Source organism: Oenanthe melanoleuca, chromosome Z (genome assembly GCF_029582105.1).
Source record: "Oenanthe melanoleuca isolate GR-GAL-2019-014 chromosome Z, OMel1.0, whole genome shotgun sequence".
Taxonomy (NCBI): domain Eukaryota; kingdom Metazoa; phylum Chordata; class Aves; order Passeriformes; family Muscicapidae; genus Oenanthe; species Oenanthe melanoleuca.
Window position 1 is genome coordinate 66,513,612 of NC_079362.1, and position 16,569 is coordinate 66,530,180.

General features: G+C 44.7%; 1 protein-coding gene across 1 annotated transcript in view; it reads left to right on the top strand.

Moving 5' to 3' along the window:
- The first annotated feature begins 237 nt into the window (after positions 1-237).
- PDZD2 (PDZ domain containing 2) overlaps positions 238-16,569 on the top strand; it is a 194,676-nt gene continuing 178,344 nt past the window's right edge. Inside the window, exons 1-3 of the mRNA XM_056513789.1 lie at positions 238-414; positions 502-593; positions 8,595-8,668. The gene's annotated coding sequence lies outside the window, so the exon portion shown is untranslated. The remainder of the gene's footprint in view (positions 415-501; positions 594-8,594; positions 8,669-16,569) is intronic.

Below are 16,569 nucleotides of genomic sequence, written 5' to 3' on the forward strand. Positions count from 1 at the left end.
CCACTTCTCCAGCTGTATGCAAATACAGCACTTGTGTAAATCAGTAACTGTGGTCTGCTTCTCTTTGCTTACAGGGCAAAAGCAGCTGCCCAGTGGTGTGGGGAAAGCCTGGCTTTAATACTGAGCCATGTATTTTATTGGATGTGCTGGTCTTAGTAGCATAGAATGGACGGGATTGGAAGGAACCTTAAAGGTCATTTCACTAGATCAGGTTGCTCCCAGCTCCATCCAATCTGGTCTTGAACACAGCTTCTCTGGGCAAACTGTTCTAGTGACTTGCCAACCTCACAGCAAAGAATTTTTTCCTAATACTTAATCTAAACCTGCTCTCTTTCAGTTTGAAGCAATTCCCCCTTGTCGTGTCACTACAGGACTACAAAGTCTCTCTCCATCTTTCTTGCAGATGCCCTTCAGGTACTGGAAGGCCACAATTAGGCCTCACCCCAAAGCCTTTTCTTTCCCAGGCTGAACAATTCCAACTCTCTCTGTCTTTCCTTGTAGGGGGGTACTGAAGCTCTCTAATCAACTTGGTTCCTCCTCTGGGCTCCTGTCCCTCCTGTGCAGGGACCCCAGCTCTGGCTGCAGTGCTCCAGGTGGGTCTCACAGAGCAGAGCAGAGGGGCAGAATCCCCTCCCTGCCCTGCTGCCCACGGGGCTCTGGATGCAGCCCAGGACACGTTTGGCTCTCTGGGCTGTGAGTGCCATGGCTGGGGCATGTCCAGCCTCTCACCCACAGCACCCCCAAGTCCTTCTGGGCAGGGCTGGGCTGGGGCTGTTCATGCCCAGCCTGTGCTGATACTGGGGTTGATCTGACCCAGGTGCAGCACCAGCACTTGGCCTTGTTAAACCTCATCAGATTTCCCTGGGCCTCTTCTCCAGCTTGTCCAGGTCCCCCTGGATGTCATCCTGTCCTTAAAGTGACACCTCAGCTTGGTGTCATCTGCAGGCTTGGTGAGAGTGCACTTGATCCCTTTGTTATGTCATAAATAAAGATAATAAATCACAGTGGTCCTAGTACAGAACCCTGAGAGACTCCACTTGTCACTGATGTCTGTCAGGACTCTGAGCCACTGACCACTACTCTCTGGGTGCAACCTTCTAACCAGTTTCTTATCCATCTAAGAGTCCATTAATCAAATCCATCTCTCTCCAATTTAGAGAGAAGGATGTTGTGGGGGATCATGTCAAAGACTTCACAAAATTCCAGACAGATGATTTTTATAGTCCTTCCCTTGTCTGCTGATGTGGTCATTCCATCACAGAAGGTCACTGGGTTGGTGAGGCTGGACTCACCCTTGGTGAAGCTGTGCTGGTTGTCCCAAATCTTCTCCTTGTCCTCCAAGTGCCTCAGCACAGTCTCTAGGAGAGTCTATTCCATGATCTTCCCAGGCAAAGAGGTAGGATGGCAGGTGATTCCCAGAGTCCTCTTTTGTTCCCTTTTTAAAGGTGGGCACCTGGGATTTCACCTGACTGCCATGACTTTTCAAATGTGGAGAGTGTCTTGCAAGCTACATCAGGCAATTCCCTCAGGACTCTGGGATGCACCTCACTGGGTTTTATGGGCTTACATACCCGGTTGTACATTATTTACATTATATATTGAGGTGGTCATAGACCTGATCTCTACTTACAGTAGGAGGGACTTTGGTCCCCCACAGTCTCCATCCTGCTGTCCATCCACTCGAGGGATGTGGGAAGATATGTTGCCAATGAAAACTGATGACCAAGATCTCAATACAAAGATCAAAAGGAGACTTAGGATCCATGAGTTTTGAGAAATCTTCTGTCCAGTGTCTGCAAAACACAAACTCCAAAGGCTCTGCTTACTTAATGCCACCCCAACGCTCTGATGAGCACGGTGCAGCTCCTTTGTGTCCCTGTGCTGGGCAGGAGGTGGATGGGACCCTTGGCAGCCACCTCTGCTCATTGTAGGGCTGGCTGCCAGCCCATCAGCTTTAATCAAGGCTGGCAGGAGCTTCCATGGCAGCTGACCTCGTGTTAAAGACTAAAGTGCCTGTCTCATCTGAGCTCTGTTTCCTTGATGACAAGTGGGACAGGTATTAAACTTTAACCAGCTCTTCATCTTTGAAATATTAATCCTATTCTTATGATCTTACCTGTTTTCCCAGTGTGCCTGGGTTTGAAGGACTTTTGCAAGTGATGACTACCTATCTCATGGTCATCTCAGATCTGCAGTGCCAGTTTCCAGTTTTTGAGCTCTCCTCACAGGTGTTTCTGCTGGAAACCATGTTTATCTGGGAATACAGATACGCTGAATTCTGGCCAGATTTCAGTTTTCCTCCCAGGCTCTCAGCAGCATAGATTATATTCCCCTTCTCTTAATCACCTTCCCCACCCTTTATTCTTCTGTGCCACAGAGGAACCTTCCTCCATGTGAGTTGTATTTCAATCCTTGACTCCTTGGGGTGAGGAGCTGAGCAGAGAAATGTCTTCATTGCCATGGTGGGGCTTGGGCTGCAGGATGACATGTGACTCATCCTATTCCAGCAGGAATCCATCTGCCTCCTCTCATGGAGTAGAAAACATCCTCCTCTTCATCTTCTGAGTAAAGCTACGAGCATTTCTGTATGGGAAATAAATAAATGCAGCAAACAAATGGGTGGCACCATTCCAAATGCAGTTACTCAGGTTGGTGCAGTGAGAGGTATGGGGCTCTGGGGAGAGGGGTGTGATGGGCTCAGCTTTGCCTGCAGCCTTGTCTTTCAGGCCACATCCACATGCTCATCAAAGGATTTAAACCTCTGTGCAGTGAGGAGAGTGCAGAGTGGTGAATAACAGCTCCTGGACGTGTCAGGTGGAAAGGACCTGCTGGGTCACCTGTGCTTTACTTTCCTAATTAAAGCATGACTTGTGGTTGTAAGATGTCTTATTTGGGTGGTTGAATAAATTGCTGTCCTCTCTGTGAGATGTGAAAGTGTATTTACTAATGTGCCTGTAAATGCCTTAGCTGTGAGGTTGTTATTTACTGCACTATTGTAATGCAAATGTTTGTGGTTATGTTTGCATTGATCACACAGAGAGTGCACACAAATTTTATTTCTTGTGGTATTTAGGCTTGTTTTTTTCCCCTTCCTGCTGTATCTGTTCTGTTAGACACTATATCATAGAAATTGCTTGAAGTGTAATTGCCTGTCACTCAAGTGCCATTTTACAATATAGAGTTGTATCAATTAAAAGATTGCTCCTCCTGCAATTAATTTTGATTCTTGGGGGTTGATAGTATTGTTTGTCTGCAGAACATTCCACTAAATCATGTAGTTCTTTGTGCATTTATTTACTTTTAAATGTGTTCTATGTGAAAGGTAATGGCCTGTATTTACAGCTGCATAAAAGAACCTTCACTGCCAGAGTCTTTTGGCTGCCTGTGGTGCTCCCAGCATTGGAGGCAGCCTGAGTCCTCCAGTCTGATAGATGTGAAATCACTGGTTGTACACAGGCAAAGAGGGGGCAGCTGCCCTCTTTTCACGTGATCTAGGATTGGGAGGAAGGGAAAAGTAAAGGCATCACAGGTTTCCTAAGTGAACTACTTTTTCAGGTTTGTCAGTTTAAAGACCAGCGTGTCCTATGTGACTTTTGTGGATTTGGACAAGCATCAAAAATGGTAGCTCAGCTTGAGAAACATGGGGGAACTGTTTATAATTGCTGTTTCTTGTTTGGAGTGATCCTCTAATGGAATTGCTTTTCAGTAAATACAGACATTGGAAAAATGGAGCCTGTGGGTAGGAGGCCTTGACTGGAGACAGCCTGCTTTGAGATTAATGATTTCATCTGTGGCCCTTTAATACCTCCTATAGATGGGATGATAGGAGTAATCTCTCTGATGGGAGGCAGGAAGGTATGACATGATATCTTTAGTGTCTCCCTTCACTGTTCACTGGGGATAATCCTACCTTGGGGTAAGGGATGGCCTCAAATTTGATGGAGCTTGGGTAAGTGCCAACTGATTTAGGTATCTAATCTATAACAAGTAAAACTATTAGTCTGAGTCACCTCAGTACACAAGGAAATATATTTTGAACTTTGTGTACTGTTAGATAGTCAAGACAGTGGACATTACCTTATCTACTAGCAATGAAGCTGCCATGGGCTCATGCTCACAGGGATCTCTGGATCCATTGTTTTTTGTCGTGGATGGGAGGGAGGTGCCCATTCCAGGAACTACTGTAAGCTGTAAACTGATTACATTATTATTTTTTAATTTTTAACAGACTGTTAGGCTGCTAAAACGGAACTTGACGTTTGGAAGACCTAATATTTGCCTTAAAATCATCTGGTTTCATTTTGGTCTGTAATTTGCCTGGAGTTCACCTGGCTGCACTGTCTGCTGAAAATGGCTGGGAATTCAGGGCCATGGCGTGGGCTCTGAGTGTCATGTGTGTGTAGGTTTTGTTAAGAGTGGAAAAACTAATGCCCTTTATCTGTGGGGGAAAAAGATCCATTGGAGCCCATTTCTGCTAAAGACAGAGCAAAATCCCATGTCTTTCACAGTTATGTTTTTCTTTCAGCTCCCACTTCCATTTATTTTGTGATGCAGTTGGCACTGCAAGGACAGTTTGCTCTTCCTCAACTTCACTCAGAAACTTTCTGTTTGCTGGGAGGTGCCCTTGGCAGTTTGCATTGAGAAGCAAACTGTGATTTCAGTTTAAATGAACACTGCTTCTCTTAAATAAGAACTTGTTTAAATAAAGTCAGGTTAAAAACCAGCTAAGAGTCTTTATGGAGGAGCTTCCAGTTTAAACAGGGCCTGGCAGGGATGTGCACAAGCTTGCCAGCATTTCAGAGGTGACCCTTTACAGCAGCATCCCTGTCTCCTTGTTGAGGGCACTCAGGAAAGAGCAGGTTCTGAGTTTCCCTTAAATATTGCCAGATTTTGAAGGGATAGTGAGAAAAGGGGCCTATCTTGTGTTGATAAAACACAAGATTTCTGATTTTTTCAGAAACCTGTTTCTTTCAGTGAAGAGTGTGTAGGTATAGTTGTGTCTGGTATGTTGGGAAAGACTTATAAATATATTCAGGACAATAAGCAGCTGCCTGTTCTGGATGCTGCCATGCTTCCTTCTGGCTGCCTGGTGGGTCAGGTTTAAGCTGCTGCTCAGCCCAGGCCACTGCCTGAAGTAGTGTCCCAGGGGAGCTATGTGTCCACAGGTGACAAGACTGGAATAGTAAATAAGCCCCCTCCCTGTGCTGGCAGTGCTCTTGTCACTTACTGCTCTGCCTTGCAGGAGCCCAAACTGATATCCAAAATACAAGTTCCACCTGCCTCTTAGTTTTCCTGACTACTCTGGTATTGGTAATCCCCCCTTTATGTTCATGTTGCTATGAAAAAAGCAAAACAGGCAGGAGACCCTGATTATCTGCTTGAGAAGCAATTAAATGGTGTTGGAAATGCTGCCAAAGCATGAAAAAAGAAGGGAAATAATGAATCTGGGGAAAAAAATTATTTTCTGTTTCTTATATTGTGTTTATTATTAATAGATGGAAAATTATTTCAGACAAAGCTGTGAATTTTGTTATCCCTTCCAAAAACACTCTAATTTTTTTAAAGCTTCCCTGTGAGTATTATGGCCAACCTCATTTCACAGCTAGATGTATTCATCTCAGTTAAATGCAATGGACGAAACCTACAAAACCCAACTGCTTAACATTATAAGCAGCTTGCATAAACATGAATTATTAAGGTCACAAAAGCTCCTAGAAACCAGCCGAAATGAGTGCACTGTTGCATTTCTTTTTTCAAAACATGCATTAATTAATAAGGGGCTTAGTGCCCAGACTGTTTCCTCCCCGCTCCCCCCATCCTGCCTCCATCAGATTCTGCTTTCATCTCTCTCTTCCTCCTCGCTGCTGTTTGGCTGGAGCACAGGAAAGTGCCAGACTTCATCCTTCACAAGCCAGTCACTCACAGCTGTGACACCCTGAAGTGCTCAGGCGTTGTGTTTGGGCTGCTGCAACAGCAACATGCCCTCCAGGACAGCCAGGGGTTCCATTTCATGCCTTCCTGGACTGCCAGAATCAGCAGCACATGGGGGCCATGGAGGCATTGGAGCTGTAGGAATGTTTGATGGGAGCTTCTCTCCAGCTCCTTCCAGCACAGGGAGTAATGCCAGTGGCTTGAGTGAAAAATGTGACTGCCTGTGCAGAGTCAAACCACATGTCTTCCACATGAGCTTCCAAGCTCAGCACTGGAAGATACTCACAGCAAGGAGCTGAAGAAGTAAAAAAAAAACAAAAGAAAACAAAATAAAACAAAACAAAACAAAAAAAAAAGTAGGAATAGGGTGGTGTTAATTTTAAAAATTAATTCAGTTGTGATGCTGGCACTAGAGGAGGAAAGTCAGATTAACTGTGTGGGGGGAAGAGGCTGCAGTGACTGAGAGGGAGTTGGAGGGAGCTTCAGTGGTGGGTGCTGGTGAGGGGTGGGGGGAAGGCTGGATCCTGTGGGGCTTATGCAGGAAGAAGCAGCTCAGATAAGAGAGCTTTTTCGTGGGACTCTGGGTTTGGGAGAGGGGATGCCTTCAGAGAGGGTCCTAAAATGTCAAAATTAGTAGAAGCCAATATTGCAAGAAGCCAATATTGTGTATAAGGTGGTTGAGCCTTGGTGTCCTGGAGATGGGAAGTGGCTTGAGACTTCCTTACCTGGTTTGTGCTGTAAATGAACCCCCTAGGGCAGACATCTCTCTGTGCTTGTCAGTAAGAGTGGAGAAGGTGGGGATGAAGGCTGGTGCTTGGCATCTGTGCTGTCTGTGGTCCTGGCATCTGCAGAAGAAACTCAGGTAGGCAGGGTTTGGATTATTGAACCCCAGAAAAATGAAATCTTTAGTTTTGGTGTTGCAGTGACTCCATTTTGCTTGGTGCTTTAATGAAATACAGCACAAATGCCAATGCATCTCACTCAGTGTACTAAAAATCTTCCCAGGTACCACATCTGTGCTTTATCTGCAAGGAATCCAGTTTCTGCAGCCACTAGAGACACAGCTCAAGGAGACACAAATGTTAAAGACATTGCTCAAATGGGGGTGACTACCTAGTTTTAACATCCCTTAACTTTTTTAACTTCTCAAACAGCAAAGAGTTTCTTTGAGATGAGTTTTGGGGGATGCCTCCACCATGCTGTGAGATGGGACACAAAGGCCACAGTGCAAACATTCACCCCAGAGAATACTGTTTATTTGGCCTACCTTGCTAAATATCAAGAAAAATGTTTGTGCCATGCTGCATTCCATCATGATTTTTAAAAATTAACCTTATCAGAGGCTGCTTTTTGATATATAATAAAAAAAACTCTAGGCAGCAAAGGAGCTTTAAAAGTAGCAAAGAGTTGACATATTTGTTAATACTCAGGATAGCAATGCATTAATTTTAAGGCACACTTTTTTTTTTTTTAAATAAATGAGGACACTAATTAAAATTAATCCATTTATAAATCTTTCCACATCCAGTTTTAAAGCGTAAATAAAACATTTGCCTTGTCTGTCCCTTTTCTCGTCCTAAGACAATACAGACCATGTCATTTTTAACTCTTTATGGTATTGAGGAGAAAGAACTATCTTAAATGATTTGCTAAAAGATATAAAAATTTATGTCACAGTGAAGGTAGCTTTTAAAGTGCAGGAAGGAAGGCAGTGGAAATGTTGGGAGTGCCTCAAAATGGGTTTTAATGCTTGCTTTTGGGGCCTGCAAACCAGAACAGTTTCTTGCCCTGTCTGCTTCCCTGTCCTCAATTCCTACCCCTTTCACAAAAATGAGCTGTTTGTTGGCTGCCTTCCTTGATGTGCATTTTTCAGTGTGATAATTTGCATTATAAAGTACACAGGGATGAATTTACTCCAGTTTTGCTCCCAAAGTCAGGCAGGATTTTAATGGGTGAGGTTGGAAAAAGAGAGGTGGTGGACCAAACTGCAAATATGCCACATTTGATAAATTTATGTGATTTAGAATTAAAAAAAAAAAAAATCAGGGGCTTATGGCAAAGAGACTCTTTGAAGTTTTAGTTCTGTGACATGAGAGACTGCAGCATTGCCAATGCTGAAGGTATTTTTCTGTGCCTTGTTTAGAAAGGAAGTTAAACACGACCTTGGGCCTGTGATTGTTCAGCTCCTCAATGTATGCTAATTAGTAAAGACTGTGAGAAAAGTAGTACAGCTGCTGAGGGAACTATACATTCTGATTTTTTAATGTGTTCCAGATATTATCAATTGTGCCTTCAGATCTTCGGTGCAGTTGTGGCTGTGTGAAGGTTGCCCATGTCTGTGCACCACAGCAAGGCACTTGCATATAGAGTGCTGGCAAAACTGCTACCCACTCCCATACCAAACAACCAAAAACCTCCTATAGGTGATACTTTAAACTTTAACATGAGCTGTGTGTCTCTGCTTTGTCTCAGGCCATGCCAAAGGAGCAGGTCTGTTGTGTGTGAGGATGCTCCCCTCTGCTTTCATATGCAGATTTTTAATAAAATAAGAATGCATCTCTGCTTCTTGTCATTCCCATCCCTGGGAAGTTTCATGTCCCTTGCTATCTTCTATCAGTTTTCTGCTCTTTGGTTTTGATGTCTGTTCTTTATAAATCTTCTAGCCTGAAATCTGCCCAGAACAGCCCCCACTCCTCCTTGGCAGGACTAAAGCTCAGCAGCTGCTGACAAAGTGAAGGTAAGAGGAAAAAAAATCACAAATCCTCAGAGAAAAATGTGCAAACCCTAAGTTATGCTACCTTGGGAAGGGGCAGCTTGCTATGGTTCTGCTACAGACACAAGTGGGCAAGGAGTAGCTGCTTGGTGGATTAGCAGATGGAGAGTTTAGATCATTGTTTCCAGCAGTGTTTGCATTCTAAATATTTATCCACAGTGCACAGGAGCATTGTTCCACGTTTCCCAGAGAAGTTGTGCCCAGGTAGGAGGTTTGAGCCCCCGCTCCTCCCAAGGGTAATGGGATTTAGATTCGTGATAGCAAGTTTGTGGCTCTTAAACAAAGTTGCTGAGACCTGCTGTTTTAAGCTGTGCTCCTGGTGATCAGTCTCCTTTTGTGAAAGCATAAAGAGACAGATGTTGCAATTGCAGGAGTTAAGGCTCCACTGTGTGTTTGCTCGAGGAGTTCTTTCTGCCATGGGAGGTGGGGGAGTTCAGGAGGACACGGCTGGACACTCACCCTCCTCATTGACAGAAAATGAGAGGATTTCTCCTTGCAGAAAGCAACTTCTGCATGGGGCCGTGGAGGGCTTTTTGTCCTGCATGGTTTTAAAGTGCTGTGCAAAATGACTTCTTTGCTTCCAGCTACAGATTTAGAGCAGCAAACCACCCACTGTACAGCTGCTAATGCACAGATTATCTCCACAGCCAACAGCTTTAAGTAATCAAACAGAGATAATTTTACCTCTGTGACCCAACAAATAAACACCAGAATGAGGAGAAATCCTTTGCCCACGCAGTGCTGCCCAGGCTCCCAAGGGCAGGGCAGAGAGTTTCATGGGAGCCAGCAGGGTGTCAAGGTCACCAGGTTTGTCCCATCCTGGATCGATGGTGAGCTGGCAGAGCGGTGGTGGGGGTGCTCTCAGGAGGTCACGATGCTCTGTAACCTGATGAGAACAACTCTTGCTGCTGCTGCTGCTGCAAAAGGCATTAAATGAGTAGAGCACACACTGGAAGTTGTGTTTGCACTCCTGCTTTCACAGGAAAAATTGTGGCTTGGATAGGCTTTTGTTAATGACTTCAGCCTTTAACTTTCTGTTCTTTGGAAGGACGCACATTTCTCACAGCTATCAGGGGTTTAGCACCATTAAGAAAACACAACTGTTACATATTGTAACTTGCATCTGTGGCTTCTTTCTCACTGACCCATTGCCGCCACAGGCGAGAAAGAAAAGAACTGTAGCCCAGAAGTCGTACCAGAAAACATTTTTGCACTTTAAAAGTCTGTTTCTTTTTGCTTTTATTTCCCTGATCATCCAATTGTGACCATTTTCTTAGAAATGAAGTCTCAGTGTTTTTTTGTGTTAGTAAATTCTAGTTGCTCTGAGCTTCTCTCATTTTCCCTGCCCTTTCCCCCTTTGTTCTAGTAAACTCATTTCCTTATTCCTGTTATTAAGGATACTTAACATGTTGTCGTTGGGAAACAGCACTCATTTCTTCATGGAAAGAAGCTGCTTAATGTTTCATGTGTTGCAGTGAATAATTAAATAAAGAAAAATATATTAGCCCACAAAACTTGTTGGCAGCTGAGAGGAAGAAAGCATTTGCAGTCTGCTGGGGAAAAGTGACACTCCTGGCCTGGTGTCTTAAAGCACAAGGGTAAGGTTTAAAAGTGAATAGGTCTGGCATGACATTAAAAGATCTGGATTTTTTGACTTCCCATGCACTTATAGCATTAATCTTTAATTGTTGTACTCTTGAGGTACTGGCTGTGAGATCAGACCTGGAATTGGTGGGGCTAAGGAAAACCGGGCTGGTAAGTGGAATGAAATGTCAGCAGGGACCACGGCCTTGTGAACTGTCAGGGATGGAAAGGCTGTCAGCACTCAGCCAGGCAGGGGGCCTGGCAGCCTGATAGTGCATGGCATGAGCAGTCTCCATGTAAATAAGAGGTTTTATTGCCCTTCATAGTCCTTTTCACTGTTTCTAGGCTATACAGTCATTGCCCTTTTTCTTTTGATTTTACAATGCGTTTTGAAACACAACTGCTGAGCTCTGCAAAAGTGGGTGAATGTCTGGGCAGGTGGGACTTCTGGGCTGGGAGATGGGAGAAGGCTGACTGCTCCCAAATGATCTAAATGAACCATGGAATTTTTTTCTTTCCAAATGAAACCAGAACGGAGCTGTAATTTTGCAGTGACCTTTGCAGCTTTACAAAATGAGATCAGACACTTGCCATCCTCATGGCAGAGGGAGCCTTGTTCTAACAGTTACAAATCAGGATCTGCACTGAGTGTCTTCTTCTTTACCTCCTCCCACCTAGTTTTTCCTCTCACTGCACATATAATCTCAAATGGATAACATGCTTTAGTAGGATTTGCTGAGACCAGAGACCAGCGACAGAGACCTGTGCGGAGCAGGAGCTGCCTGGGCTGTTGCACATCCCTTTGAATTTGGTTAGTGGTGGTCTCATCAGCTCAGGTAGGAGCCTTTATGTTCCTTTTCTATCCCTGTGTGCTGAGATTTGGAGACTGGATCACATAATTTGTATCTGCATCACACAACAGCCTTTTGAGTTTTCCATGTGTGATCTGCAGCTCTGGCTGCAGTGGGAACACAGTGAGCAGGGCTGCAGGGATGATGTGGATCTGGAGTGCCTGATACTCACCAGAGCTACTGCTCAACAACCAGAGAGCATCTCGCAGCTCTCCAGCCTTCACGTGCTCTCTGCTCTGCCAGTGAGACTGGTCTGACCTCTGCTCAGAGTGAGAGATTGGGTCCAAGTCAACTTCTAGCAGGAGAGGCCTAGGGAGTTGTTGCAGCAACTCAGAGAGTCTCCAAAATGAGGAGAAAGGGGACTTTTCATTTCCAAAAGGCCTGTTAGAAATTCTTGTCGAGGGTTGGGCCGTACCAGTGCTATTAACTCTTCTGATGGCTTATCTAAGTACTGCTGAAGTTGTGACTTTTTAGATCACATCCACCAATTCTCCTCTTTAAATTGACAGATTCTGCACTAAATGCCTTATACTTCACAGATACAGAAAAGACAGATACAGAAAAGATGAGAAAAACTTTGAGAGGAAATGTGGTTTTTAATTACAATCTCTTGCATCTCATCTTTGGTAGCTCAGCAGTTTGTGATGGGCTGTATGGCAGAAAGGATAATGCCATTTTAAATGTGCTGCTTATTTCACTGGCTCAGACCTTTCCTGTAGACTTGATTCAGCAAGGTAAATAACCACACATCTACTTTGAATGGCATGAATACTACTACTGAAATTAGTGACACTCTTCCTGCAGTTCATTTAGGATGCATGGTTGCAGCTGACCCAATTCCTGCTGAAATAAATGGAAGAATTTCCCAGTATTCTATAAACCCAGGCCAGGTCCTAAATCCGTTTAACCCTTTGAGTGCATGCACTGGTGTCTGCTTACCACAATATTGTGGTTTGGGAGTGGTACAAATGCTGGCATGCATTGCATTGACCCAAATTTTTTCCTCCAATGTGCACCAAAAGAGGAGCTGTCCTCACCCCAAACACTCTGCAGCTCATCTTCTGATGCTGCCCTGTGTCACTGTCTGGTTCCTCCCCTGCCTTGACCACTTTTGATTTTGTCCAGCAGAATCTGCATTTTCCCTGTGCACGAGCAACAAGCAGGAGAAGTCCCTGCATTCAAGAGTCAGTAGGAAGGCAATGGCAGCCAGACCTGGAAATCCAGTAACCCTGGTACCACTGACCTGAGGATTAAACCCTGCTCACTGAAACATGAGCCCAGGCTGCCAAACTGCCTGTGATAAGCTTTAAAGAACTGGGAATAAAACCATGCCTGCATCTATTTTCTTCGCAGCAACTTTTTAGCTGGAGGCTCGTAACTGGCTGCAGCAATGTGAATAGAGAGCCCTCACGAGAGACCTGGCAGAGCTCAGCTGTGCTCCAGGATCCCATTCTTGGGGTTTTGTTTGTTTGTCGTCTGGATTAAGGGGATTAAAGACTTAACCTTTGTACAGCCTTTCAAATAATAACTTGTTTGTGCTCGTACTGCATGTCAGGGAAGGGTCCCCCCCTGCCCCTACTGATCATATGATACAAGTGAAGATCTGTGAGTGATCAGACTCATGTAAAATTGAGTTTTGTGCTTCAGTCCTTCATAAACTCAGCTCACTGCTCTCTTCTCCATTTTGTGGTGGCTGGGACCAGGGCAGGGTACCTGCTTCAGACCCATGTCCCAGGAACTGGAGCTGTGTCATGCTCATGAGGGGTCACAGTCTGAGCTGCCAGATCCTCATCCAGCTGCTGCACCTCTGGGCTGTGTTTTGTAATCAGAAATAAAATTCATGCTGCCAGATGGGACCCTGCTGCATGTCAGTCTGTCACTGGCTGGCTGTGGCCATTCCTTGTCTCCTGCTCCAGAGTGGCTTTTTAAAACAGGTTTCAGAGTCCTGTTGTTCCCACTACAGCCCTTTGAGTGAGTGGCAGTGTCTTTTTGGAGATTCTTTTGGAATTTTTGGGGGGGATTATTCCATCAGTGACTAAAATTTTCAAAAGCATCCAAGTGATTTAACAAATTTATTGGCGTGTGCAAAACAAGACAAAGGAAGATTAGAGAGCCGTCTTTAGCTAGAACATTTTTCTTCTACTCCCTGTGCACATTCCACATATGATTAAGGAAAGACCCAAGGCCACCTTTGGGACCAGCTGGCCTCACCTGCAGGTGTATCATCTGCAGGCACGGCCAGGACTTGCTTTCCTCAATATGGTGCAACATCTGCATGGCCTGAGAGATGCTCAGGAGACAGCCAGGCAGACACAGAGATGTGGGTGGCCCTGGCTTTAGAATCTTGTCCTTGGAGCTGCTTTCTTGTAAATAGCACTGAGCCAAAAAAACTCTGTAAGTGGGGCTGGGAGTTTTGGGGATTGGATTTGTGGGGGATGAGAGGTCACAGGGGTGGGAATTCTTGGGTTGAAGTGTGTGAGGAAAAGGCTTTCCTCTGGCAGTTTAATCCCTGGCAGGAGGTTGACCTCTCTGATTCCCTCATGGGTAAAAGCAGCTCAGTCTTGTGAGTGCTGTTTCTGCAGTGCCATAGGATTCCAGTGGATGCAACTGTCAGCATGGCACTCTACAGGCACTTGGTGGGGAAAAAAATTCATTATTTTGGCTCTTCTTGTCCACAATGGACTGGATATAACATGGATGGTACAACTTCATCTTCTGGATCAGGTAACAGCTTTACCATCCCGAGTCTCATCACATTCGGTAGCTGTTGCTCCCTCCAACAAAATACAGGTCTCTTCTAGATAGAGCAGCCAATTTAAATAATAATTTAAAAGCTACAATACCTAGAAAAGTCATGGACCTACAAGTCTGTATCCAAGAATCTGTATTGTCCAGCCATGCTCAGGACCTGAGTGACCCCTGCTTTCCCTCCAAAGACAGCACAATACTGTGTCAGCCTCTAACAAAGGTTGTCACCACCAAGGGCTTCAGGCAATAGTTTTTAAAAGAACTGCCTGAATATTGCCTAAAAATGTACTTTAAAGAGAATCCTTAATCAAAGTGATGTAACAACGGCAGTATTTACTTTTCTACTTGACCCTGGAACAGATAAGTCACAGAGAGTTAACCATTTTCGGCATTTTAGAGGGGATTTTGTCTTGTGAGAGATTTGCCCTACCCTACTTAAATTTAGAGGATGTGAGTCCCCTTGGGTCTTCTGCACAGCAAAGGGAATACAGACTGAACTTGAGCAATATATGTTAAATTTGCCAGCAGTTCCCCACTGCAATAAGTACCTCTTGCAACATAACACTGAAATCTGTGGATTGCAAGCCTGTGCTTTCTGGAGTATAATATACTTCATCCACTCCACCAAATGCCCATAAGGAAATTGTAAGTGAAATCAAACCACAATATATGAGAGTGAACTTGCACAGACGGTTGATTTAGGACACAAGCACCTCATTCTGGCTCCTGACTATACAATTTTCAGAAGCAATTCACAGCAAGTACGTAATAGTCAAACAAGTTGGGTTGGACATTAAGCTATGTGGTGGGTAACATGAAGAAATAGATGGAAATGTGGTTACAAATTTGAAATTTTATCTTTGGAAACTCTGTGTAGCATTTCTGAGAGCTCCACTTGACCTAGAGCTGCTGGGTAGAGGCAGTAAAAGTGATGTAAAAGCAGTGAAAAATGAATTAATTTGAAAAGTCTAAGTGAATATTAATAGGATCTGCTATATTCAACAATTTGCAAGCGTGTCTGGCATTTATAGATGAACTGTGCTGTTTGTTACATATTACATTAAAGAAGAATCCTGAACCAACATATCAAAATGTCAAACTAATACAGCATTTTTCTTTGATCTCCTTTTTTGTTAAAATGAATTATTGATATCTTTTTCCTTGCCTGACAGGAGAGATGTCTGATTTTTATTTGCGTACTAGATCAAATCTTCTATTCCTTCTGTGGACAGAGGTTTTTACAACAATATCTAGATATGATATGTGCAATTGCAGAGCTAGGATTCTTTCTAGCAGGGAATGTTCTCCCCACCCATCCCGTGCTGCTGTGATTTCTTAGGCTGATATTTTTATTGGACGACTTTTAGCAAACGCAGAGCCCACCCTGGAGCCAGCGGTCAGGACGAGGGTGCAATGGCTTTGTGTGGGCTCACAGACCACAGTGGTGGGTGTGCAGCTCCACAGAGGCATCTGGAGCTGGTTTCCCAGGATCTGTGGAGAAAAACCTGTTTGTCTTTTCAGCCATGTGGCTTGGAGAAGGTGTTTTCCAGAGCAAGATTAGATTTATGCTAGATTTCAGGGGGATGAGGTGTATGGTTCTGGAGGTTTTGGTGATACCAGGGGACATCAACATCTCTATTATCCACCATCACCTGGTTTGGACATCAGCAAAGCCTTGGTCATGCAAGAGCTCTCAGCTGCTCCGAGTTCCATGGCTTGCAAAACTCTTTCTTTTCAAATATCACCCCAGTTATAGTTCCAGCAGTCAGATGCTTCTTAAGGATCCACCTCACTCCTGGAACCTGGCAGCCCCCAAGCCCTTTTGCAGCATTTCACCTACAAATGCAGAGGTGGTTTTGGCTTTATTTTAAGGTCAGCAATCTCTGTCAGAGAAACAAATCTTCCTCCTCATGGCCTCCTGTTTATCTTGTTTAGCATTTTTAATTGCATCCAAAAGATGCTGCTTGAGCTTGGCAGCTGCTGGGGCACTTCCTCCAAATCTCTGGGTTTATTCAGGCACAAGAAAGGATGCTGCAAATCGTAGCCATAAGGCTCATGAAGGGTTTTAGATTTGCATGGATTTAAATTGTTTCACTTGGTTTAAGTCAGAATAAATCGACTGGAAATGCGGGTGAGGGTGGCCCTAGGCAGAATGCTGCATGGAGGACAGAGGGACACACTTATCTACTTATACTCCCCCATCCCCAAATGTGTTTCTGTTGCCTGCATCCCATCACAGATTTGAGAAACACATTTCCCTCCCTGCAGTTGTGGAATGGGGGACCAGCAGCCCTTGTCCTTCTGTGCCTCCAAGGAGATGCAGAGCCCGTGAGTGCCTTTCCCTGCCTTCTGCTGTCTCTCAGCCAGCAGGTCTGCTAGCTTTCTTCATGCTTTAATCAGGTTTTTCTCTCCGTTCTGCTGACCCAGTTTAGGCTCTTTGAAGGCGCGGCAGAGCTCCCCGGCGGCTGCAGCTCTGCCTGCGGGGGACGAGACGGGCGGTGGAGCCCAGCACAGCACAACACACTCAGCCCAGGGGAGGAGGCTGCTTTTGGGGGTGGAGGTGTCCTTGGCTGGCTCCCCTGGGCACATTTGGGTGCATGTTTTTCTCTCTTAACTGCTGCATAGGGTGTGCTGTTGTTTTCTGTTTGGTTCCTTGGGTTTTTCCCTTTTTTTTTAAATCCT